The sequence below is a fragment of the Lissotriton vulgaris genome, chromosome 5 (assembly GCF_964263255.1).
Source record: "Lissotriton vulgaris chromosome 5, aLisVul1.2, whole genome shotgun sequence".
Lineage (NCBI taxonomy): Eukaryota > Metazoa > Chordata > Amphibia > Caudata > Salamandridae > Lissotriton > Lissotriton vulgaris.
The window spans coordinates 717,588,005-717,612,171 of NC_141693.1; positions in this window are offsets into that span (position 1 = coordinate 717,588,005).

Below are 24,167 nucleotides of genomic sequence, written 5' to 3' on the forward strand. Positions count from 1 at the left end.
GAGTGGGCTAAAGAACGGTGATGGATTAAACCCAGATCTTTTGACTGGGTGTGTGTGTTTGATTGATTCAGATGCTCCGTCCATCACCACCCCCTTTCGTACCGCTTTTGGCCGCCATAAGTGTGGCAGGGTATGCTCAGACGTGAGTCCCTTGCTCACTTTGCCACTGGATTCAAGCAAGCCGGGCTGAAGACGGCTGGAATGCCAGAAACCGATCCTCAGAAGCTTGTTTCCGGTCCAGGGAAGACATGGCTTGGCAGTTCGGGCTGGACCGTTCCCATGAGGCACAGGGTCAGACTGATTTGCATATAGCCATGTCTGAACTGGGGTGGCAGAGTGGGCTAAAGAATGGTGATGGATTAAACCCAGATCTTTTGACTGGGTGTGAGTGTTTGATTGATTCAGATGCTCCGTCCATCACCACCCCCTTTTGTACCGCTTTGGCCGCCATAAGTGTGGCAGGGTATGCTCAGACGTGAGTCCCTTGCTCACTTTGTCACTGGATTCAAGCAAGCCAGGCTAAAGACGGCTGGAATGCCAGAAACCGGTCCTCGGAAGCTTGTTTCCGGTCCAGGGAAGACATGGCTTGGCAGTTCGGGCTGGACTGTTCCCATGAGGCACAGGGTCAGACTGATTTGCATATAGCCATGTCTGAACTGGGGTGGCAGAGTGGGCTAAAGAACGGTGATGGATTAAACCCAGATCTTTTGACTGGGTGTGAGTGTTTGATTGATTCAGATGCTCCGTCCATCACCACCCCCTTTTGTACCGCTAATGGCCGCCATAAGTGTGGCAGGGTATGCTCAGACGTGAGTCCCTTGCTCACTTTGCCACTGGATTCAAGCAAGCCGGGCTGAAGACAGCTGGAATGCCAAAAACCGGTCCTCTGAAACTTGTTTCCGGTCCAGGGAAGACATGGCTTGGCAGTTCGGGCTGGACTGTTCCCATGAGGCACAGGGTCAGACTGATTTGCATATAGCCATGTCTGAACTGGGGTGGCAGAGTGGGCTAAAGAACGGTGATGGATTAAACCCAGATCTTTTGACTGGGTGTGAGTGTTTGATTGATTCAGATGCTCCGTCCATCACCACCCCCTTTTGTACCGCTTTTGGCCGCCATAAGTGTGGCAGGGTATGCTCAGACGTGAGTCCCTTGCTCACTTTGCCACTGGATTCAAGCAAGCCGGGCTGAAGACGGCTGGAATGCCAGAAACCGGTCCTCGGAAGCTTGTTTCCGGTCCAGGGAAGACATGGCTTGGCGGTTCGGGCTGGACTTTTCCCATGAGGCACAGGGTCAGACTGATTTGCATATAGCCATGTCTGAACTGGGGTGGCAGAGTGGGCTAAAGAACGGTGATGGATTAAACCCAGATCTTTTGACTGGGTGTGAGTGTTTGATTGATTCAGATGCTCCGTCCATCACCACCCCCTTTTGTACCGCTTTTGGCCGCCATAAGTGTGGCAGGGTATGCTCAGACGTGAGTCCCTTGCTCACTTCGCCACTGGATTCAAGCAAGCCGGGCTGAAGACGGCTGGAATGCCAGAAACCGGTCCTCTGAAGCTTGTTTCCGGTCCAGGGAAGACATGGCTTGGCAGTTCAGGCTGGACTGTTCCCATGAGGCACAGGGTCAGACTGATTTACATATAGCCATGTCTGAACTGGGGTGGCAGAGTGGGCTAAAGAACGGTGATGGATTAAACCCAGATCTTTTGACTGGGTGTGAGTGTTTGATTGATTCAGATGCTCCGTCCAACACCACCCCCTTTTGTACCGCTTTTGGCCGCCATAAGTGTGGCAGGGTATGCTCAGACGTGAGTCCCTTGCTTACTTTGCCACTGGATTCAAGCACGCCGGGCTGAAGACGGCTGGAATGCCAGAAACCGGTCCTCGGAAGCTTGTTTCCGGTCCAGGGAAGACATGGCTTGGCAGTTCGGGCTGGACTTTTCCCATGAGGCACAGGGTCAGACTGATTTGCATATAGCCATGTCTGAACTGGGGTGGCAGAGTGGGCTAAAGAACGGTGATGGATTAAACCCAGATCTTTTGACTGGGTGTGAGTGTTTGATTGATTCAGATGCTCCGTCCATCACCACCCCCTTTTGTACCACTTTTGGCCGCCATAAGTGTGGCAGGGTATGCTCAGACGTGAGTCCCTTGCTCACTTTGCCACTGGATTCAAGCAAGCCGGGCTGAAGACGGCTGGAATGCCAGAAACCGGTCCTCTGAAACTTGTTTCCGGTCCAGGGAAGACATGGCTTGGCAGTTCAGGTTGGACTGTTCCCATGAGGCACAGGGTCAGACTGATTTGCATATAGCCATGTCTGAACTAGGGTGGCAGAGTGGGCTAAAGAACGGTGATGGATTAAACCCAGATCTTTTGACTGGGTGTGAGTGTTTGATTCATTCAGATGCTCTGTCCATCACCACCCTCTTTTGTACCGCTTTTGGCCGCCATAAGTGTGGCAGGGTATGCTCAGACGTGAGTCCCTTGCTCACTTTGCCACTGGATTCAAGCAAGCCGGGCTGAAGACGTCTGGAATGCCAGAAACCGGTCCTCGGAAGCTTGTTTCCGGTCCAGGGAAGACATGCTTGGCAGTTCAGGCTGGACTGTTCCCATGAGGCACAGGGTCAGACTGATTTGCATATAGCCATGTCTGAACTGGGGTGGCAGAGTGGGCTAAAGAACGGTGATAGATTAAACCCAGATCTTTTGACTGGGTGTGAGTGTTTGATTGATTCAGATGCTCCGTCCATCACCACCCCCTTTTGTACCGCTTTTGGCCGCCATAAGTGTGGCAGGGTATGCTCAGACGTGAGTCCCTTGCTCACTTTGCCACTGGATTCAAGCAAGCCGGGCTGAAGACGGCTGGAATGCCAGAAACCAGTCCTCGGAAGCTTGTTTCCGGTCCAGGGAAGACATGCTCTGCAGTTCGGGCTGGACTGTTCCCATGAGGCACGGGGTCAGACTGATTTGCATATAGCCATGTCTGAACTGGGGTGGCAGAGTGGGCTAAAGAACGGTGATGGATTAAACCCAGATCTTTTGACTGGGTGTGAGTGTTTGATTGATTCAGATGCTCCGTCCATCACCACCCCCTTTTGGACCGCTTTTGGCCGCCATAAGTGTGGCAGGGTATGCTCAGACGTGAGTCCCTTGCTCACTTTGCCACTGGATTCAAGCAAGCCGGGCTGAAGACGGCTGGAATGCCAGAAACTGGTCCTCTGAAGCTTGTTTCCGGTCCAGGGAAGACATGGCTTGGCAGTTCAGGCTGGACTGTTCCCATGAGGCACAGGGTCAGACTGATTTGCATATAGCCATGTCTGAACTGGGGTGGCAGAGTGGGCTAAAGAACGGTGATGGATTAAACCCAGATCTTTTGACTGGGTGTGAGTGTTTGATTGATCCAGATGCTCCGTCCATCACCACCCCCTTTTGTACCGCTTTTGGCCGCCATAAGTATGGCAGGGTATGCTCAGACGTGAGTCCCTTGCTCACTTTGCCACTGGATTCAAGCAAGCGGGGCTGAAGACGGCTGGAATGCCAGAAACCAGTCCTCGGAAGCTTTCTTCCGGTCCAGGGAAGACATGGCTTGGCAGTTCGGGCTGGACTTTTCCCATGAGGCACAGGGTCAGACTGATGTGCATATAGCCATGTCTGAACTGGGGTGGCAGAGTGGGCTAAAGAACGGTGATGGATTAAACCCAGAACTTTTGACTGGGTGTGAGTGTTTGATTGATTCAGATGCTCCGTCCATCACCACCCCCTTTTGTACCGCTTTTTGCCACCATAAGTGTGGCAGGGTATGCTCAGACGTGAGTCCCTTGCTCACTTTGCCACTGGATTCAAGCAAGCCGGGCTGAAGACGGCTGGAATGCCAGAAACCGGTCCTCGGAAGCTTGTTTCTGGTCCAGGGAAGACATGCTTGGCAGTTCGGGCTGGACTGTTCCCATGAGGCACAGGGTCAGACTGATTTGCATATAGCCATGTCTGAACTGGGGTGGCAGAGTGGGCTAAAGAACGGTGATGGATTAAACCCAGATCTTTTGACTGGGTGTGTGTGTTTGATTGATTCAGATGCTCTGTCCATCACCACCCCCTTTCGTACCACTTTTGGCCGCCATAAGTGTGGCAGGGTATGCTCAGACGTGAGTCCCTTGCTCACTTTGCCACTGGATTCAAGCAAGCCGGGCTGAAGATGGCTGGAATGCCAGAAACCGATCCTCAGAAGCTTGTTTCCGGTCCAGGGAAGACATGGCTTGGCAGTTCGGGCTGGACCGTTCCCATGAGGCACAGGGTCAGAATGATTTGCATATAGCCATGTCTGAACTGGGGTGGCAGAGTGGGCTAAAGAATGGTGATGGATTAAACCCAGATCTTTTGACTGGGTGTGAGTGTTTGATTGATTCAGATGCTCCGTCCATCACCACCCTCTTTTGTACTGCTTTTGGCCACCATAAGTGTGGCAGGGTATGCTCAGACGTGAGTCCCTTGCTCACTTTGCCACTGGATTCAAGCAAGCCGGGCTGAAGACGGCTGGAATGCCAGAAACCGGTCCTCGGAAGCTTATTTCCGGTCCAGGGAAGACATGGCTTGGCAGTTCGGGCTGGACTGTTCCCATGAGGCACAGGGTCAGACTGATTTGCATATAGCCATGTCTGAACAGGGGTGGCAGAGTAGGCTAAAGAACGGTGATGGATTAAACCCAGATCTTTTGACTGGGTGTGAGTGTTTGATTGATTCAGATGCTCCGTCCATCACCACCCCCTTTTGTACCGCTTTGGCCGCCATAAGTGTGGCAGGGTATGCTCAGACGTGAGTCCCTTGCTCACTTTGTCACTGGATTCAAGCAAGCCGGGCTGAAGACGGCTGGAATGCCAGAAACCGGTCCTCGGAAGCTTGTTTCCGGTCCAGAGAAGACATGGCTTGGCAGTTCGGGCTGGACTGTTCCCATGAGGCACAGGGTCAGACTGATTTGCATATAGCCATGTCTGAACTGGGGTGGCAGAGTGGGCTAAAGAACGGTGATGGATTAAACCCAGATCTTTTGACTGGGTGTGAGTGTTTGATTGATTCAGATGCTCCGTCCATCACCACCCCCTTTTGTACCGCTTTTGGCCACCATAAGTGTGGCAGGGTATGCTCAGACGTGAGTCCCTTGCTCACTTTGCCACTGGATTCAAGCAAGCCGGGCTGAAGACGGCTGGAATGCCAGAAACCGGTCCTCGGAAGCTTGTTTCCGGTCCAGGGAAGACATGCTCTGCAGTTCGGGCTGGACTGTTCCCATGAGGCACGGGGTCAGACTGATTTGCATATAGCCATGTCTGAACTGGGGTGGCAGAGTGGGCTAAAGAACGGTGATGGATTAAACCCAGATCTTTTGACTGGGTGTGAGTGTTTGATTGATTCAGATGCTCCGTCCATCACCACCCCCTTTTGGACCGCTTTTGGCCACCATAAGTGTGGCAGGGTATGCTCAGACGTGAGTCCCTTGCTCACTTTGCCACTGGATTCAAGCAAGCCGGGCTGAAGACGGCTGGAATGCCAGAAACTGGTCCTCTGAAGCTTGTTTCCGGTCCAGGGAAGACATGGCTTGGCAGTTCAGGCTGGACTGTTCCCATGAGGCACAGGGTCAGACTGATTTGCATATAGCCATGTCTGAACTGGGGTGGCAGAGTGGGCTAAAGAACGGTGATGGATTAAACCCAGATCTTTTGACTGGGTGTGAGTGTTTGATTGATCCAGATGCTCCGTCCATCACCACCCCCTTTTGTACCGCTTTTGGCCGCCATAAGTGTGGCAGGGTATGCTCAGACGTGAGTCCCTTGCTCACTTTGCCACTGGATTCAAGCAAGCGGGGCTGAAGACGGCTGGAATGCCAGAAACCAGTCCTCGGAAGCTTTCTTCCGGTCCAGGGAAGACATGGCTTGGCAGTTCGGGCTGGACTTTTCCCATGAGGCACAGGGTCAGACTGATGTGCATATAGCCATGTCTGAACTGGGGTGGCAGAGTGGGCTAAAGAACGGTGATGGATTAAACCCAGAACTTTTGACTGGGTGTGAGTGTTTGATTGATTCAGATGCTCCGTCCATCACCACCCCCTTTTGTACCGCTTTTTGCCGCCATAAGTGTGGCAGGGTATGCTCAGACGTGAGTCCCTTGCTCACTTTGCCACTGGATTCAAGCAAGCCGGGCTGAAGACGGCTGGAATGCCAGAAACCAGTCCTCGGAAGCTTGTTTCTGGTCCAGGGAAGACATGCTGGGCAGTTCGGGCTGGACTGTTCCCATGAGGCACAGGGTCAGACTGATTTGCATATAGCCATGTCTGAACTGGAGTGGCAGAGTGGGCTAAAGAACGGTGATGGATTAAACCCAGATCTTTTGACTGGGTGTGTGTGTTTGATTGATTCAGATGCTCTGTCCATCACCACCCCCTTTCGTACCGCTTTTGGCCGCCATAAGTGTGGCAGGGTATGCTCAGACGTGAGTCCCTTGCTCACTTTGCCACTGGATTCAAGCAAGCCGGGCTGAAGACGGCTGGAATGCCAGAAACCGATCCTCAGAAGCTTGTTTCCGGTCCAGGGAAGACATGGCTTGGCAGTTCGGGCTGGACCGTTCCCATGAGGCACAGGGTCAGACTGATTTGCATATAGCCATGTCTGAACTGGGGTGGCAGAGTGGGCTAAAGAATGGTGATGGATTAAACCCAGATCTTTTGACTGGGTGTGAGTGTTTGATTGATTCAGATGCTCCGTCCATCACCACCCTCTTTTGTACTGCTTTTGGCCACCATAAGTGTGGCAGGGTATGCTCAGACGTGAGTCCCTTGCTCACTTTGCCACTGGATTCAAGCAAGCCGGGCTGAAGACGGCTGGAATGCCAGAAACCGGTCCTCGGAAGCTTATTTCCGGTCCAGGGAAGACATGGCTTGGCAGTTCGGGCTGGACTTTTCCCATGAGGCACAGGGTCAGACTGATGTGCATATAGCCATGTCTGAACTGGGGTGGCAGAGTGGGCTAAAGAACGGTGATGGATTAAACCCAGAACTTTTGACTGGGTGTGAGTGTTTGATTGATTCAGATGCTCCGTCCATCACCACCCCCTTTTGTACCGCTTTTTGCCGCCATAAGTGTGGCAGGGTATGCTCAGACGTGAGTCCCTTGCTCACTTTGCCACTGGATTCAAGCAAGCCGGGCTGAAGACGGCTGGAATGCCAGAAACCGGTCCTCGGAAGCTTGTTTCTGGTCCAGGGAAGACATGGCTTGGCAGTTCAGGGTGGACTGTTCCCATGAGGCACAGGGTCAGACTGATTTGCATATAGCCATGTCTGAACTGGGGTGGCAGAGTGGGCTAAAGAACGGTGATGGATTAAACCCAGATCTTTTGACTGGGTGTGAGTGTTTGATTGATCCAGATGCTCCGTCCATCACCACCCCCTTTTGTACCGCTTTTGGCCGCCATAAGTGTGGCAGGGTATGCTCAGACGTGAGTCCCTTGCTCACTTTGCCACTGGATTCAAGCAAGCGGGGCTGAAGACGGCTGGAATGCCAGAAACCAGTCCTCGGAAGCTTTCTTCCGGTCCAGGGAAGACATGGCTTGGCAGTTCGGGCTGGACTTTTCCCATGAGGCACAGGGTCAGACTGATGTGCATATAGCCATGTCTGAACTGGGGTGGCAGAGTGGGCTAAAGAACGGTGATGGATTAAACCCAGAACTTTTGACTGGGTGTGAGTGTTTGATTGATTCAGATGCTCCGTCCATCACCACCCCCTTTTGTACCGCTTTTTGCCGCCATAAGTGTGGCAGGGTATGCTCAGACGTGAGTCCCTTGCTCACTTTGCCACTGGATTCAAGCAAGCTGGGCTGAAGACGGCTGGAATGCCAGAAACCGGTCCTCGGAAGCTTGTTTCTGGTCCAGGGAAGACATGCTTGGCAGTTCGGGCTGGACTGTTCCCATGAGGCACAGGGTCAGACTGATTTGCATATAGCCATGTCTGAACTGGGGTGGCAGAGTGGGCTAAAGAACGGTGATGGATTAAACCCAGATCTTTTGACTGGGTGTGTGTGTTTGATTGATTCAGATGCTCCGTCCATCACCACCCCCTTTCGTACCGCTTTTGGCCGCCATAAGTGTGGCAGGGTATGCTCAGACGTGAGTCCCTTGCTCACTTTGCCACTGGATTCAAGCAAGCCGGGCTGAAGACGGCTGGAATGCCAGAAACCGATCCTCAGAAGCTTGTTTCCGGTCCAGGGAAGACATGGCTTGGCAGTTCGGGCTGGACCGTTCCCATGAGGCACAGGGTCAGACTGATTTGCATATAGCCATGTCTGAACTGGGGTGGCAGAGTGGGCTAAAGAATGGTGATGGATTAAACCCAGATCTTTTGACTGGGTGTGAGTGTTTGATTGATTCAGATGCTCCGTCCATCACCACCCTCTTTTGTACTGCTTTTGGCCACCATAAGTGTGGCAGGGTATGCTCAGACGTGAGTCCCTTGCTCACTTTGCCACTGGATTCAAGCAAGCCGGGCTGAAGACGGCTGTAATGCCAGAAACTGGTCCTCGGAAGCTTATTTCCGGTCCAGGGAAGACATGGCTTGGCAGTTCGGGCTTGACTGTTCCCATGAGGCACAGGGTCAGACTGATTTGCATATAGCCATGTCTGAACAGGGGTGGCAGAGTAGGCTAAAGAACGGTGATGGATTAAACACAGATCTTTTGACTGGGTGTGAGTGTTTGATTGATTCAGATGCTCCGTCCATCACCACCCCCTTTTGTACCGCTTTGGCCGCCATAAGTGTGGCAGGGTATGCTCAGACGTGAGTCCCTTGCTCACTTTGCCACTGGATTCAAGCAAGCCGGGCTGAAGACGGCTGGAATGCCAGAAACCGGTCCTCGGAAGCTTGCTTCCGGTCCAGAGAAGACATGGCTTGGCAGTTCGGGCTGGACTGTTCCCATGAGGCACAGGGTCAGACTGATTTGCATATAGCCATGTCTGAACTGGGGTGGCAGAGTGGGCTAAAGAACGGTGATGGATTAAACCCAGATCTTTTGACTGGGTGTGAGTGTTTGATTGATTCAGATGCTCCGTCCATCACCACCCTCTTTTGTACTGCTTTTGGCCACCATAAGTGTGGCAGGGTATGCTCAGACGTGAGTCCCTTGCTCACTTTGCCACTGGATTCAAGCAAGCCGGGCTGAAGACGGCTGGAATGCCAGAAACCGGTCCTCGGAAGCTTGTTTCCGGTCCAGGGAAGACATGCTTGGCAGTTTGGGCTGGACTGTTCCCATGAGGCACAGTGTCAAACTGATTTGCATATAGCCATGTCTGAACTGGGGTGGCAGAGTGGGCTAAAGAATGGTGATGGATTAAACCCAGATCTTTTGACTGGGTGTGAGTGTTTGATTGATTCAGATGCTCCGTCCATCACCACCCCCTTTTGTACCGCTTTTGGCCGCCATAAGTGTGGCAGGGTATGCTCAGACGTGAGTCCCTTGCTCACTTCGCCACTGGATTCAAGCAAGCCGGGCTGAAGACGGCTGGAATGCCAGAAACCGGTCCTCTGAAGCTTGTTTCCGGTCCAGGGAAGACATGGCTTGGCAGTTCAGGCTGGACTGTTCCCATGAGGCACAGGGTCAGACTGATTTACATATAGCCATGTCTGAACTGGGGTGGCAGAGTGGGCTAAAGAACGGTGATGGATTAAACCCAGATCTTTTGACTGGGTGTGAGTGTTTGATTGATTCAGATGCTCCATCCATCACCACCCCCTTTTGTACCGCTTTTGGCCGCCATAAGTGTGGCAGGGTATGCTCAGACGTGAGTCCCTTGCTTACTTTGCCACTGGATTCAAGCAAGCCGGGCTGAAGACGGCTGGAATGCCAGAAACCGGTCCTCGGAAGCTTGTTTCCGGTCCAGGGAAGACATGGCTTGGCAGTTCGGGCTGGACTTTTCCCATGAGGCACAGGGTCAGACTGATTTGCATATAGCCATGTCTGAACTAGGGTGGCAGAGTGGGCTAAAGAACGGTGATGGATTAAACCCAGATCTTTTGACTGGGTGTGAGTGTTTGATTGATTCAGATGCTCCGTCCATCACCACCCTCTTTTGTACCGCTTTTGGCCGCCATAAGTGTGGCAGGGTATGCTCAGACGTGAGTCCCTTGCTCACTTTGCCACTGGATTCAAGCAAGCCGGGCTGAAGACGTCTGGAATGCCAGAAACCGGTCCTCGGAAGCTTGTTTCCGGTCCAGGGAAGACATGGCTTGGCAGTTCGGGCTGGACTGTTCCCATGAGGCACAGGGTCAGACTGATTTGCATATAGCCATGTCTGAACTAGGGTGGCAGAGTGGGCTAAAGAACGGTGATGGATTAAACCCAGATCTTTTGACTGGGTGTGAGTGTTTGATTGATTCAGATGCTCCGTCCATCACCACCCTCTTTTGTACCGCTTTTGGCCGCCATAAGTGTGGCAGGGTATGCTCAGACGTGAGTCCCTTGCTCACTTTGCCACTGGATTCAAGCAAGCCGGGCTGAAGACGTCTGGAATGCCAGAAACCGGTCCTCGGAAGCTTGTTTCCGGTCCAGGGAAGACATGCTTGGCAGTTCAGGCTGGACTGTTCCCATGAGGCACAGGGTCAGACTGATTTGCATATAGCCATGTCTGAACTGGGGTGGCAGAGTGGGCTAAAGAACGGTGATGGATTAAACCCAGATCTTTTGACTGGGTGTGAGTGTTTGATTGATTCAGATGCTCCGTCTATCACCACCCCCTTTTGGACCGCTTTTGGCCGCCATAAGTGTGGCAGGGTATGCTCAGACGTGAGTCCCTTGCTCACTTTGCCACTGGATTCAAGCAAGCCGGGCTGAAGACGGCTGGAATGCCAGAAACTGGTCCTCTGAAGCTTGTTTCCGGTCCAGGGAAGACATGGCTTTGCAGTTCAGGCTGGACTGTTCCCATGAGGCACAGGGTCAGACTGATTTGCATATAGCCATGTCTGAACTGGGGTGGCAGAGTGGGCTAAAGAACGGTGATGGATTAAACCCAGATCTTTTGACTGGGTGTGAGTGTTTGATTGATCCAGGTGCTCCGTCCATCACCACCCCCTTTTGTACCGCTTTTGGCCGCCATAAGTGTGGCAGGGTATGCTCAGACGTGAGTCCCTTGCTCACTTTGCCACTGGATTCAAGCAAGCGGGGCTGAAGACGGCTGGAATGCCAGAAACCAGTCCTCGGAAGCTTTCTTCCGGTCCAGGGAAGACATGGCTTGGCAGTTCGGGCTGGACTTTTCCCATGAGGCACAGGGTCAGACTGATGTGCATATAGCCATGTCTGAACTGGGGTGGCAGAGTGGGCTAAAGAACGGTGATGGATTAAACCCAGAACCTTTGACTGGGTGTGAGTGTTTGATTGATTCAGATGCTCCGTCCATCACCACCCCCTTTTGTACCGCTTTTTGCCGCCATAAGTGTGGCAGGGTATGCTCAGACGTGAGTCCCTTGCTCACTTTGCCACTGGATTCAAGCAAGCCGGGCTGAAGACGGCTGGAATGCCAGAAACCGGTCCTCGGAAGCTTGTTTCTGGTCCAGGGAAGACATGCTTGGCAGTTCGGGCTGGACTGTTCCCATGAGGCACAGGGTCAGACTGATTTGCATATAGCCATGTCTGAACTGGGGTGGCAGAGTGGGCTAAAGAACCGTGATGGATTAATCCCAGATCTTTTGACTGGGTGTGTGTGTTTGATTGATTCAGATGCTCCGTCCATCACCACCCCCTTTCGTACCGCTTTTGGCCGCCATAAGTGTGGCAGGGTATGCTCAGACGTGAGTCCCTTGCTCACTTTGCCACTGGATTCAAGCAAGCCGGGCTGAAGACGGCTGGAATGCCAGAAACCGATCCTCAGAAGCTTGTTTCCGGTCCAGGGAAGACATGGCTTGGCAGTTCGGGCTGGACTGTTCCCATGAGGCACAGGGTCAGACTGATTTGCATATAGCCATGTCTGAACAGGGGTGGCAGAGTAGGCTAAAGAACGGTGATGGATTAAACACAGATCTTTTGACTGGGTGTGAGTGTTTGATTGATTCAGATGCTCCGTCCATCACCACCCCCTTTTGTACCGCTTTGGCCGCCATAAGTGTGGCAGGGTATGCTCAGACGTGAGTCCCTTGCTCACTTTGTCACTGGATTCAAGCAAGCCGGGCTGAAGACGGCTGGAATGCCAGAAACCGGTCCTCAGAAGCTTGTTTCCGGTCCAGGGAAGACATGGCTTGGCAGTTCGGGCTGGACTGTTCCCATGAGGCACAGGGTCAGACTGATTTGCATATAGCCATGTCTGAACTGGGGTGGCAGAGTGGGCTAAAGAACGGTGATGGATTAAACCCAGATCTTTTGACCGGTGTGAGTGTTTGATTGATTCAGATGCTCCGTCCATCACCACCCCCTTTTGTACCGCTAATGGCCGCCATAAGTGTGGCAGGGTATGCTCAGACGTGAGTCCCTTGCTCACTTTGCCACTGGATTCAAGCAAGCCGGGCTGAAGACAGCTGGAATGCCAAAAACCGGTCCTCTGAAACTTGTTTCCGGTCCAGGGAAGACATGGCTTGGCAGTTCGGGCTGGACTGTTCCCATGAGGCACAGGGTCAGACTGATTTGCATATAGCCATGTCTGAACTGGGGTGGCAGAGTGGGCTAAAGAACGGTGATGGATTAAACCCAGAACTTTTGACTGGGCGTGAGTGTTTGATTGATTCAGATGCTCCGTCCATCACCACCCCCTTTTGTACCACTTTTTGCCGCCATAAGTGTGGCAGGGTATGCTCAGACGTGAGTCCCTTGCTCACTTTGCCACTGGATTCAAGCAAGCCGGGCTGAAGACGGCTGGAATGCCAGAAACCGATCCTCAGAAGCTTGTTTCCGGTCCAGGGAAGACATGGCTTGGCAGTTCGGGCTGGACCGTTCCCATGAGGCACAGGGTCAGACTGATTTGCATATAGCCATGTCTGAACTGGGGTGGCAGAGTGGGCTAAAGAACGGTGATGGATTAAACCCAGATCTTTTGACTAGGTGTGAGTGTTTGATTGATTCAGATGCTCCGTCCATCACCACCCCCTTTTGTACCGCTAATGGCCGCCATAAGTGTGGCAGGGTATGCTCAGACGTGAGTCCCTTGCTCACTTTGCCACTAGATTCAAGCAAGCCGGGCTGAAGACAGCTGGAATGCCAAAAACCGGTCCTCTGAAACTTGTTTCCGGTCCAGGGAAGACATGGCTTGGCAGTTCGGGCTGGACTGTTCCCATGAGGCACAGGGTCAGACTGATTTGCATATAGCCATGTCTGAACTGGGGTGGCAGAGTGGGCTAAAGAACGGTGATGGATTAAACCCAGATCTTTTGACTGGGTGTGAGTGTTTGATTGATTCAGATGCTCCGTCCATCACCACCCCCTTTTGTACCGCTTTTGGCCGCCATAAGTGTGGCAGGGTATGCTCAGACGTGAGTCCCTTGCTCACTTTGCCACTGGATTCAAGCACGCCGGGCTGAAGACGGCTGGAATGCCAGAAACCGGTCCTCGGAAGCTTGTTTCCGGTCCAGGGAAGACATGGCTTGGCAGTTCGGGCTGGACTGTTCCCATGAGGCACAGGGTCAGACTGATTTGCATATAGCCATGTCTGAACTGGGGTGGCAGAGTGGGCTAAAGAACGGTGATGGATTAAACCCAGATCTTTTGACTGGGTGTGTGTGTTTGATTGATTCAGATGCTCCGTCCATCACCACCCCCTTTGTACCGCTTTTGGCCGCCATAAGTGTGGCAGGGTATGCTCAGACGTGAGTCCCTTGCTCACTTTGCCACTGGATTCAAGCAAGCCGGGCTGAAGACGGCTGGAATGCCAGAAACCGATCCTCAGAAGCTTGTTTCCGGTCCAGGGAAGACATGGCTTGGCAGTTCGGGCTGGACCGTTCCCATGAGGCACAGGGTCAGACTGATTTGCATATAGCCATGTCTGAACTGGGGTGGCAGAGTGGGCTAAAGAATGGTGATGGATTAAACCCAGATCTTTTGACTGGGTGTGAGTGTTTGATTGATTCAGATGCTCCGTCCATCACCACCCTCTTTTGTACTGCTTTTGGCCACCATAAGTGTGGCAGGGTATGCTCAGACGTGAGTCCCTTGCTCACTTTGCCACTGGATTCAAGCAAGCCGGGCTGAAGACGGCTGGAATGCCAGAAACCGGTCCTCGGAAGCTTATTTCCGGTCCAGGGAAGACATGGCTTGGCAGTTCGGGCTGGACTGTTCCCATGAGGCACAGGGTCAGACTGATTTGCATATAGCCATGTCTGAACAGGGGTGGCAGAGTAGGCTAAAGAACGGTGATGGATTAAACACAGATCTTTTGACTGGGTGTGAGTGTTTGATTGATTCAGATGCTCCGTCCATCACCACCCCCTTTTGTACCGCTTTGGCCGCCATAAGTGTGGCAGGGTATGCTCAGACGTGAGTCCCTTGCTCACTTTGCCACTAGATTCAAGCAAGCCGGGCTGAAGACAGCTGGAATGCCAAAAACCGGTCCTCTGAAACTTGTTTCCGGTCCAGGGAAGACATGGCTTGGCAGTTCGGGCTGGACTGTTCCCATGAGGCACAGGGTCAGACTGATTTGCATATAGCCATGTCTGAACTGGGGTGGCAGAGTGGGCTAAAGAACGGTGATGGATTAAACCCAGATCTTTTGACCGGTGTGAGTGTTTGATTGATTCAGATGCTCCGTCCATCACCACCCCCTTTTGTACCGCTAATGGCCGCCATAAGTGTGGCAGGGTATGCTCAGACGTGAGTCCCTTGCTCACTTTGCCACTGGATTCAAGCAAGCCGGGCTGAAGACAGCTGGAATGCCAAAAACCGGTCCTCTGAAACTTGTTTCCGGTCCAGGGAAGACATGGCTTGGCAGTTCGGGCTGGACTTTTCCCATGAGGCACAGGGTCAGACTGATTTGCATATAGCCATGTCTGAACTGGGGTGGCAGAGTGGGCTAAAGAACGGTGATGGATTAAACCCAGATCTTTTGACTGGGTGTGAGTGTTTGATTGATTCAGATGCTCCGTCCATCACCACCCCCTTTTGTACCGCTTTTGGCCGCCATAAGTGTGGCAGGGTATGCTCAGACGTGAGTCCCTTGCTCACTTTGCCACTGGATTCAAGCAAGCCGGGCTGAAGACGGCTGGAATGCCAGAAACCGGTCCTCGGAAGCTTGTTTCCGGTCCAGGGAAGACATGCTTGGCAGTTCGGGCTGGACTGTTCCCATGAGGCACGGGGTCAGACTGATTTGCATATAGCCATGTCTGAACTGGGGTGGCAGAGTGGGCTAAAGAACGGTGATGGATTAAACCCAGATCTTTTGACTGGGTGTGAGTGTTTGATTGATTCAGATGCTCCGTCCATCACCACCCCCTTTTGTACCGCTTTTGGCCGCCATAAGTGTGGCAGGGTATGCTCAGACGTGAGTCCCTTGCTCACTTTGCCACTGGATTCAAGCAAGCCGGGCTGAAGACGGCTGGAATGCCAGAAACTGGTCCTCTGAAGCTTGTTTCCGGTCCAGGGAAGACATGGCTTGGCAGTTCAGGCTGGACTGTTCCCATGAGGCACAGGGTCAGACTGATTTGCATATAGCCATGTCTGAACTGGGGTGGCAGAGTGGGCTAAAGAACGGTGATGGATTAAACCCAGATCTTTTGACTGGGTGTGAGTGTTTGATTGATCCAGATGCTCCGTCCATCACCACCCCCTTTTGTACCGCTTTTGGCCGCCATAAGTGTGGCAGGGTATGCTCAGACGTGAGTCCCTTGCTCACTTTGCCACTGGATTCAAGCAAGCGGGGCTGAAGACGGCTGGAATGCCAGAAACCAGTCCTCGGAAGCTTTCTTCCGGTCCAGGGAAGACATGGCTTGGCAGTTCGGGCTGGACTTTTCCCATGAGGCACAGGGTCAGACTGATGTGCATATAGCCATGTCTGAACTGGGGTGGCAGAGTGGGCTAAAGAACGGTGATGGATTAAACCCAGAACTTTTGACTGGGTTTGAGTGTTTGATTGATTCAGATGCTCCGTCCATCACCACCCCCTTTTGTACCGCTTTTTGCCGCCATAAGTGTGGCAGGGTATGCTCAGACGTGAGTCCCTTGCTCACTTTGCCACTGGATTCAAGCAAGCCGGGCTGAAGACGGCTGGAATGCCAGAAACCGGTCCTCGGAAGCTTGTTTCTGGTCCAGGGAAGACATGCTTGGCAGTTCGGGCTGGACTGTTCCCATGAGGCACAGGGTCAGACTGATTTGCATATAGCCATGTCTGAACTGGGGTGGCAGAGTGGGCTAAAGAACGGTGATGGATTAAACCCAGATCTTTTGACTGGGTGTGTGTGTTTGATTGATTCAGATGCTCCGTCCATCACCACCCCCTTTCGTACCGCTTTTGGCCGCCATAAGTGTGGCAGGGTATGCTCAGACGTGAGTCCCTTGCTCACTTTGCCACTGGATTCAAGCAAGCCGGGCTGAAGACGGCTGGAATGCCAGAAACCGATCCTCAGAAGCTTGTTTCCGGTCCAGGGAAGACATGGCTTGGCAGTTCGGGCTGGACCGTTCCCATGAGGCACAGGGTCAGACTGATTTGCATATAGCCATGTCTGAACTGGGGTGGCAGAGTGGGCTAAAGAACGGTGATGGATTAAACCCAGATCTTTTGACTAGGTGTGAGTGTTTGATTGATTCAGATGCTCCGTCCATCACCACCCCCTTTTGTACCGCTAATGGCCGCCATAAGTGTGGCAGGGTATGCTCAGACGTGAGTCCCTTGCTCACTTTGCCACTAGATTCAAGCAAGCCGGGCTGAAGACAGCTGGAATGCCAAAAACCGGTCCTCTGAAACTTGTTTCCGGTCCAGGGAAGACATGGCTTGGCAGTTCGGGCTGGACTGTTCCCATGAGGCACAGGGTCAGACTGATTTGCATATAGCCATGTCTGAACTGGGGTGGCAGAGTGGGCTAAAGAACGGTGATGGATTAAACCCAGATCTTTTGACTGGGTGTGAGTGTTTGATTGATTCAGATGCTCCGTCCATCACCACCCCCTTTTGTACCGCTTTTGGCCGCCATAAGTGTGGCAGGGTATGCTCAGACGTGAGTCCCTTGCTCACTTTGCCACTGGATTCAAGCACGCCGGGCTGAAGACGGCTGGAATGCCAGAAACCGGTCCTCGGAAGCTTGTTTCCGGTCCAGGGAAGACATGGCTTGGCAGTTCGGGCTGGACTTTTCCCATGAGGCACAGGGTCAGACTGATTTGCATATAGCCATGTCTGAACTAGGGTGGCAGAGTGGGCTAAAGAACGGTGATGGATTAAACCCAGATCTTTTGACTGGGTGTGAGTGTTTGATTGATTCAGATGCTCCGTCCATCACCACCCTCTTTTGTACCGCTTTTGGCCGCCATAAGTGTGGCAGGGTATGCTCAGACGTGAGTCCCTTGCTCACTTTGCCACTGGATTCAAGCAAGCCGGGCTGAAGACGGCTGGAATGCCAGAAACCGGTCCTCGGAAGCTTGTTTCCGGTCCAGGGAAGACATGCTTGGCAGTTCGGGCTGGACTGTTCCCATGAGGCACGGGGTCAGACTGATTTGCATATAGCCATGTCTGAACTGGGGTGGCAGAGTGGGCTAAAGAACGGTGATGGATTAAACCCAGATCTTTTGACTGGGTGTGAGTGTTTGATTGATTCAGATGCTCCGTCCATCACCACCCCCTTTTGTACCGCTTTTGGCCGCCATAAGTGTGGCAGGGTATGCTCAGACGTGAGTCCCTTGCTCACTTTGCCACTGGATTCAAGCAAGCCGGGCTGAAGACGGCTGGAATGCCAGAAACTGGTCCTCTGAAGCTTGTTTCCGGTCCAGGGAAGACATGGCTTGGCAGTTCAGGCTGGACTGTTCCCATGAGGCACAGGGTCAGACTGATTTGCATATAGCCATGTCTGAACTGGGGTGGCAGAGTGGGCTAAAGAACGGTGATGGATTAAACCCAGATCTTTTGACTGGGTGTGAGTGTTTGATTGATCCAGATGCTCCGTCCATCACCACCCCCTTTTGTACCGCTTTTGGCCGCCATAAGTGTGGCAGGGTATGCTCAGACGTGAGTCCCTTGCTCACTTTGCCACTGGATTCAAGCAAGCGGGGCTGAAGACGGCTGGAATGCCAGAAACCAGTCCTCGGAAGCTTTCTTCCGGTCCAGGGAAGACATGGCTTGGCAGTTCGGGCTGGACTTTTCCCATGAGGCACAGGGTCAGACTGATGTGCATATAGCCATGTCTGAACTGGGGTGGCAGAGTGGGCTAAAGAACGGTGATGGATTAAACCCAGAACTTTTGACTGGGTGTGAGTGTTTGATTGATTCAGATGCTCCGTCCATCACCACCCCCTTTTGTACCACTTTTTGCCGCCATAAGTGTGGCAGGGTATGCTCAGACGTGAGTCCCTTGCTCACTTTGCCACTGGATTCAAGCAAGCCGGGCTGAAGACGGCTGGAATGCCAGAAACCGGTCCGCGGAAGCTTGTTTCCGGTCCAGGGAAGACATGCTTGGCAGTTCGGGCTGGACTGTTCCCATGAGGCACAGGGTCAGACTGATTTGCATATAGCCATGTCTGAACTGGGGTGGCAGAGTGGGCTAAAGAACGGTGATGGATTAAACCCAGATCTTTTGACTGGGTGTGTGTGTTTGATTGATTCAGATGCTCCGTCCATCACCACCCCCTTTGTACCGCTTTTGGCCGCCATAAGTGTGGCAGGGTATGCTCAGACGTGAGTCCCTTGCTCACTTTGCCACTGGATTCAAGCAAGCCGGGCTGAAGACGGCTGGAATGCCAGAAACCGATCCTCAGAAGCTTGTTTCCGGTCCAGGGAAGACATGGCTTGGCAGTTCGGGCTGGACCGTTCCCATGAGGCACAGGGTCAGACTGATTTGCATATAGCCATGTCTGAACTGGGGTGGCAGAGTGGGCTAAAGAACGGTGATGGATTAAACCCAGAACTTTTGACTGGGCGTGAGTGTTTGATTGATTCAGATGCTCCGTCCATCACCACCCCCTTTTGTACCACTTTTTGCCGCCATAAGTGTGGCAGGGTATGCTCAGACGTGAGTCCCTTGCTCACTTTGCCACTGGATTCAAGCAAGCCGGGCTGAAGACGGCTGGAATGCCAGAAACCGGTCCGCGGAAGCTTGTTTCCGGTCCAGGGAAGACATGCTTGGCAGTTCGGGCTGGACTGTTCCCATGAGGCACAGGGTCAGACTGATTTGCATATAGCCATGTCTGAACTGGGGTGGCAGAGTGGGCTAAAGAACGGTGATGGATTAAACCCAGATCTTTTGACTGGGTGTGTGTGTTTGATTGATTCAGATGCTCCGTCCATCACCACCCCCTTTGTACCGCTTTTGGCCGCCATAAGTGTGGCAGGGTATGCTCAGACGTGAGTCCCTTGCTCACTTTGCCACTGGATTCAAGCAAGCCGGGCTGAAGACGGCTGGAATGCCAGAAACCGATCCTCAGAAGCTTGTTTCCGGTCCAGGGAAGACATGGCTTGGCAGTTCGGGCTGGACCGTTCCCATGAGGCACAGGGTCAGACTGATTTGCATATAGCCATGTCTGAACTGGGGTGGCAGAGTGGGCTAAAGAATGGTGATGGATTAAACCCAGATCTTTTGACTGGGTGTGAGTGTTTGATTGATTCAGATGCTCCGTCCATCACCACCCTCTTTTGTACTGCTTTTGGCCACCATAAGTGTGGCAGGGTATGCTCAGACGTGAGTCCCTTGCTCACTTTGCCACTGGATTCAAGCAAGCCGGGCTGAAGACGGCTGGAATGCCAGAAACCGGTCCTCGGAAGCTTATTTCCGGTCCAGGGAAGACATGGCTTGGCAGTTCGGGCTGGACTGTTCCCATGAGGCACAGGGTCAGACTGATTTGCATATAGCCATGTCTGAACAGGGGTGGCAGAGTAGGCTAAAGAACGGTGATGGATTAAACACAGATCTTTTGACTGGGTGTGAGTGTTTGATTGATTCAGATGCTCCGTCCATCACCACCCCCTTTTGTACCGCTTTGGCCGCCATAAGTGTGGCAGGGTATGCTCAGACGTGAGTCCCTTGCTCACTTTGTCACTGGATTCAAGCAAGCCGGGCTGAAGACGGCTGGAATGCCAGAAACCGGTCCTCAGAAGCTTGTTTCCGGTCCAGGGAAGACATGGCTTGGCAGTTCGGGCTGGACTGTTCCCATGAGGCACAGGGTCAGACTGATTTGCATATAGCCATGTCTGAACTGGGGTGGCAGAGTGGGCTAAAGAACGGTGATGGATTAAACCCAGATCTTTTGACCGGTGTGAGTGTTTGATTGATTCAGATGCTCCGTCCATCACCACCCCCTTTTGTACCGCTAATGGCCGCCATAAGTGTGGCAGGGTATGCTCAGACGTGAGTCCCTTGCTCACTTTGCCACTGGATTCAAGCAAGCCGGGCTGAAGACAGCTGGAATGCCAAAAACCGGTCCTCTGAAACTTGTTTCCGGTCCAGGGAAGACATGGCTTGGCAGTTCGGGCTGGACTGTTCCCATGAGGCACAGGGTCAGACTGATTTGCATATAGCCATGTCTGAACTGGGGTGGCAGAGTGGGCTAAAGAACGGTGATGGATTAAACCCAGATCTTTTGACTGGGTGTGAGTGTTTGATTGATTCAGATGCTCCGTCCATCACCACCCCCTTTTGTACCGCTTTTGGCCGCCATAAGTGTGGCAGGGTATGCTCAGACGTGAGTCCCTTGCTCACTTCGCCACTGGATTCAAGCAAGCCGGGCTGAAGACGGCTGGAATGCCAGAAACCGGTCCTCGGAAGCTTGTTTCCGGTCCAGGGAAGACATGCTTGGCAGTTCGGTCTGGACTGTTCCCATGAGGCACAGGGTCAGACTGATTTGCATATAGCCATGTCTGAACTGGGGTGGCAGAGTGGGCTAAAGAACGGTGATGGATTAAACCCAGATCTTTTGACTGGGTGTGAGTGTTTGATTGATTCAGATGCTCCGTCCATCACCACCCCCTTTTGGACCGCTTTTGGCCACCATAAGTGTGGCAGGGTATGCTCAGACGTGAGTCCCTTGCTCACTTTGCCACTGGATTCAAGCAAGCCGGGCTGAAGACGGCTGGAATGCCAGAAACTGGTCCTCTGAAGCTTGTTTCCGGTCCAGGGAAGACATGGCTTGGCAGTTCAGGCTGGACTGTTCCCATGAGGCACAGGGTCAGACTGATTTGCATATAGCCATGTCTGAACTGGGGTGGCAGAGTGGGCTAAAGAACGGTGATGGATTAAACCCAGATCTTTTGACTGGGTGTGAGTGTTTGATTGATCCAGATGCTCCGTCCATCACCACCCCCTTTTGTACCGCTTTTGGCCGCCATAAGTGTGGCAGGGTATGCTCAGACGTGAGTCCCTTGCTCACTTTGCCACTGGATTCAAGCAAGCGGGGCTGAAGACGGCTGGAATGCCAGAAACCAGTCCTCGGAAGCTTTCTTCCGGTCCAGGGAAGACATGGCTTGGCAGTTCGGGCTGGACTTTTCCCATGAGGCACAGGGTCAGACTGATGTGCATATAGCCATGTCTGAACTGGGGTGGCAGAGTGGGCTAAAGAACGGTGATGGATTAAACCCAGAACTTTTGACTGGGTGTGAGTGTTTGATTGATTCAGATGCTCCGTCCATCACCACCCCCTTTTGTACCGCTTTTTGCCGCCATAAGTGTGGCAGGGTATGCTCAGACGTGAGTCCCTTGCTCACTTTGCCACTGGATTCAAGCAAGCCGGGCTGAAGACGGCTGGAATGCCAGAAACCAGTCCTCGGAAGCTTGTTTCTGGTCCAGGGAAGACATGCTGGGCAGTTCGGGCTGGACTGTTCCCATGAGGCACAGGGTCAGACTGATTTGCATATAGCCATGTCTGAACTGGAGTGGCAGAGTGGGCTAAAGAACGGTGATGGATTAAACCCAGATCTTTTGACTGGGTGTGTGTGTTTGATTGATTCAGATGCTCTGTCCATCACCACCCCCTTTCGTACCGCTTTTGGCCGCCATAAGTGTGGCAGGGTATGCTCAGACGTGAGTCCCTTGCTCACTTTGCCACTGGATTCAAGCAAGCCGGGCTGAAGACGGCTGGAATGCCAGAAACCGATCCTCAGAAGCTTGTTTCCGGTCCAGGGAAGACATGGCTTGGCAGTTCGGGCTGGACCGTTCCCATGAGGCACAGGGTCAGACTGATTTGCATATAGCCATGTCTGAACTGGGGTGGCAGAGTGGGCTAAAGAATGGTGATGGATTAAACCCAGATCTTTTGACTGGGTGTGAGTGTTTGATTGATTCAGATGCTCCGTCCATCACCACCCTCTTTTGTACTGCTTTTGGCCACCATAAGTGTGGCAGGGTATGCTCAGACGTGAGTCCCTTGCTCACTTTGCCACTGGATTCAAGCAAGCCGGGCTGAAGACGGCTGGAATGCCAGAAACCGGTCCTCGGAAGCTTATTTCCGGTCCAGGGAAGACATGGCTTGGCAGTTCGGGCTGGACTTTTCCCATGAGGCACAGGGTCAGACTGATGTGCATATAGCCATGTCTGAACTGGGGTGGCAGAGTGGGCTAAAGAACGGTGATGGATTAAACCCAGAACTTTTGACTGGGTGTGAGTGTTTGATTGATTCAGATGCTCCGTCCATCACCACCCCCTTTTGTACCGCTTTTTGCCGCCATAAGTGTGGCAGGGTATGCTCAGACGTGAGTCCCTTGCTCACTTTGCCACTGGATTCAAGCAAGCCGGGCTGAAGACGGCTGGAATGCCAGAAACCGGTCCTCGGAAGCTTGTTTCTGGTCCAGGGAAGACATGGCTTGGCAGTTCAGGGTGGACTGTTCCCATGAGGCACAGGGTCAGACTGATTTGCATATAGCCATGTCTGAACTGGGGTGGCAGAGTGGGCTAAAGAACGGTGATGGATTAAACCCAGATCTTTTGACTGGGTGTGAGTGTTTGATTGATCCAGATGCTCCGTCCATCACCACCCCCTTTTGTACCGCTTTTGGCCGCCATAAGTGTGGCAGGGTATGCTCAGACGTGAGTCCCTTGCTCACTTTGCCACTGGATTCAAGCAAGCGGGGCTGAAGACGGCTGGAATGCCAGAAACCAGTCCTCGGAAGCTTTCTTCCGGTCCAGGGAAGACATGGCTTGGCAGTTCGGGCTGGACTTTTCCCATGAGGCACAGGGTCAGACTGATGTGCATATAGCCATGTCTGAACTGGGGTGGCAGAGTGGGCTAAAGAACGGTGATGGATTAAACCCAGAACTTTTGACTGGGTGTGAGTGTTTGATTGATTCAGATGCTCCGTCCATCACCACCCCCTTTTGTACCGCTTTTTGCCGCCATAAGTGTGGCAGGGTATGCTCAGACGTGAGTCCCTTGCTCACTTTGCCACTGGATTCAAGCAAGCCGGGCTGAAGACGGCTGGAATGCCAGAAACCGGTCCTCGGAAGCTTGTTTCTGGTCCAGGGAAGACATGCTTGGCAGTTCGGGCTGGACTGTTCCCATGAGGCACAGGGTCAGACTGATTTGCATATAGCCATGTCTGAACTGGGGTGGCAGAGTGGGCTAAAGAACGGTGATGGATTAAACCCAGATCTTTTGACTGGGTGTGTGTGTTTGATTGATTCAGATGCTCCGTCCATCACCACCCCCTTTCGTACCGCTTTTGGCCGCCATAAGTGTGGCAGGGTATGCTCAGACGTGAGTCCCTTGCTCACTTTGCCACTGGATTCAAGCAAGCCGGGCTGAAGACGGCTGGAATGCCAGAAACCGATCCTCAGAAGCTTGTTTCCGGTCCAGGGAAGACATGGCTTGGCAGTTCGGGCTGGACCGTTCCCATGAGGCACAGGGTCAGACTGATTTGCATATAGCCATGTCTGAACTGGGGTGGCAGAGTGGGCTAAAGAATGGTGATGGATTAAACCCAGATCTTTTGACTGGGTGTGAGTGTTTGATTGATTCAGATGCTCCGTCCATCACCACCCTCTTTTGTACTGCTTTTGGCCACCATAAGTGTGGCAGGGTATGCTCAGACGTGAGT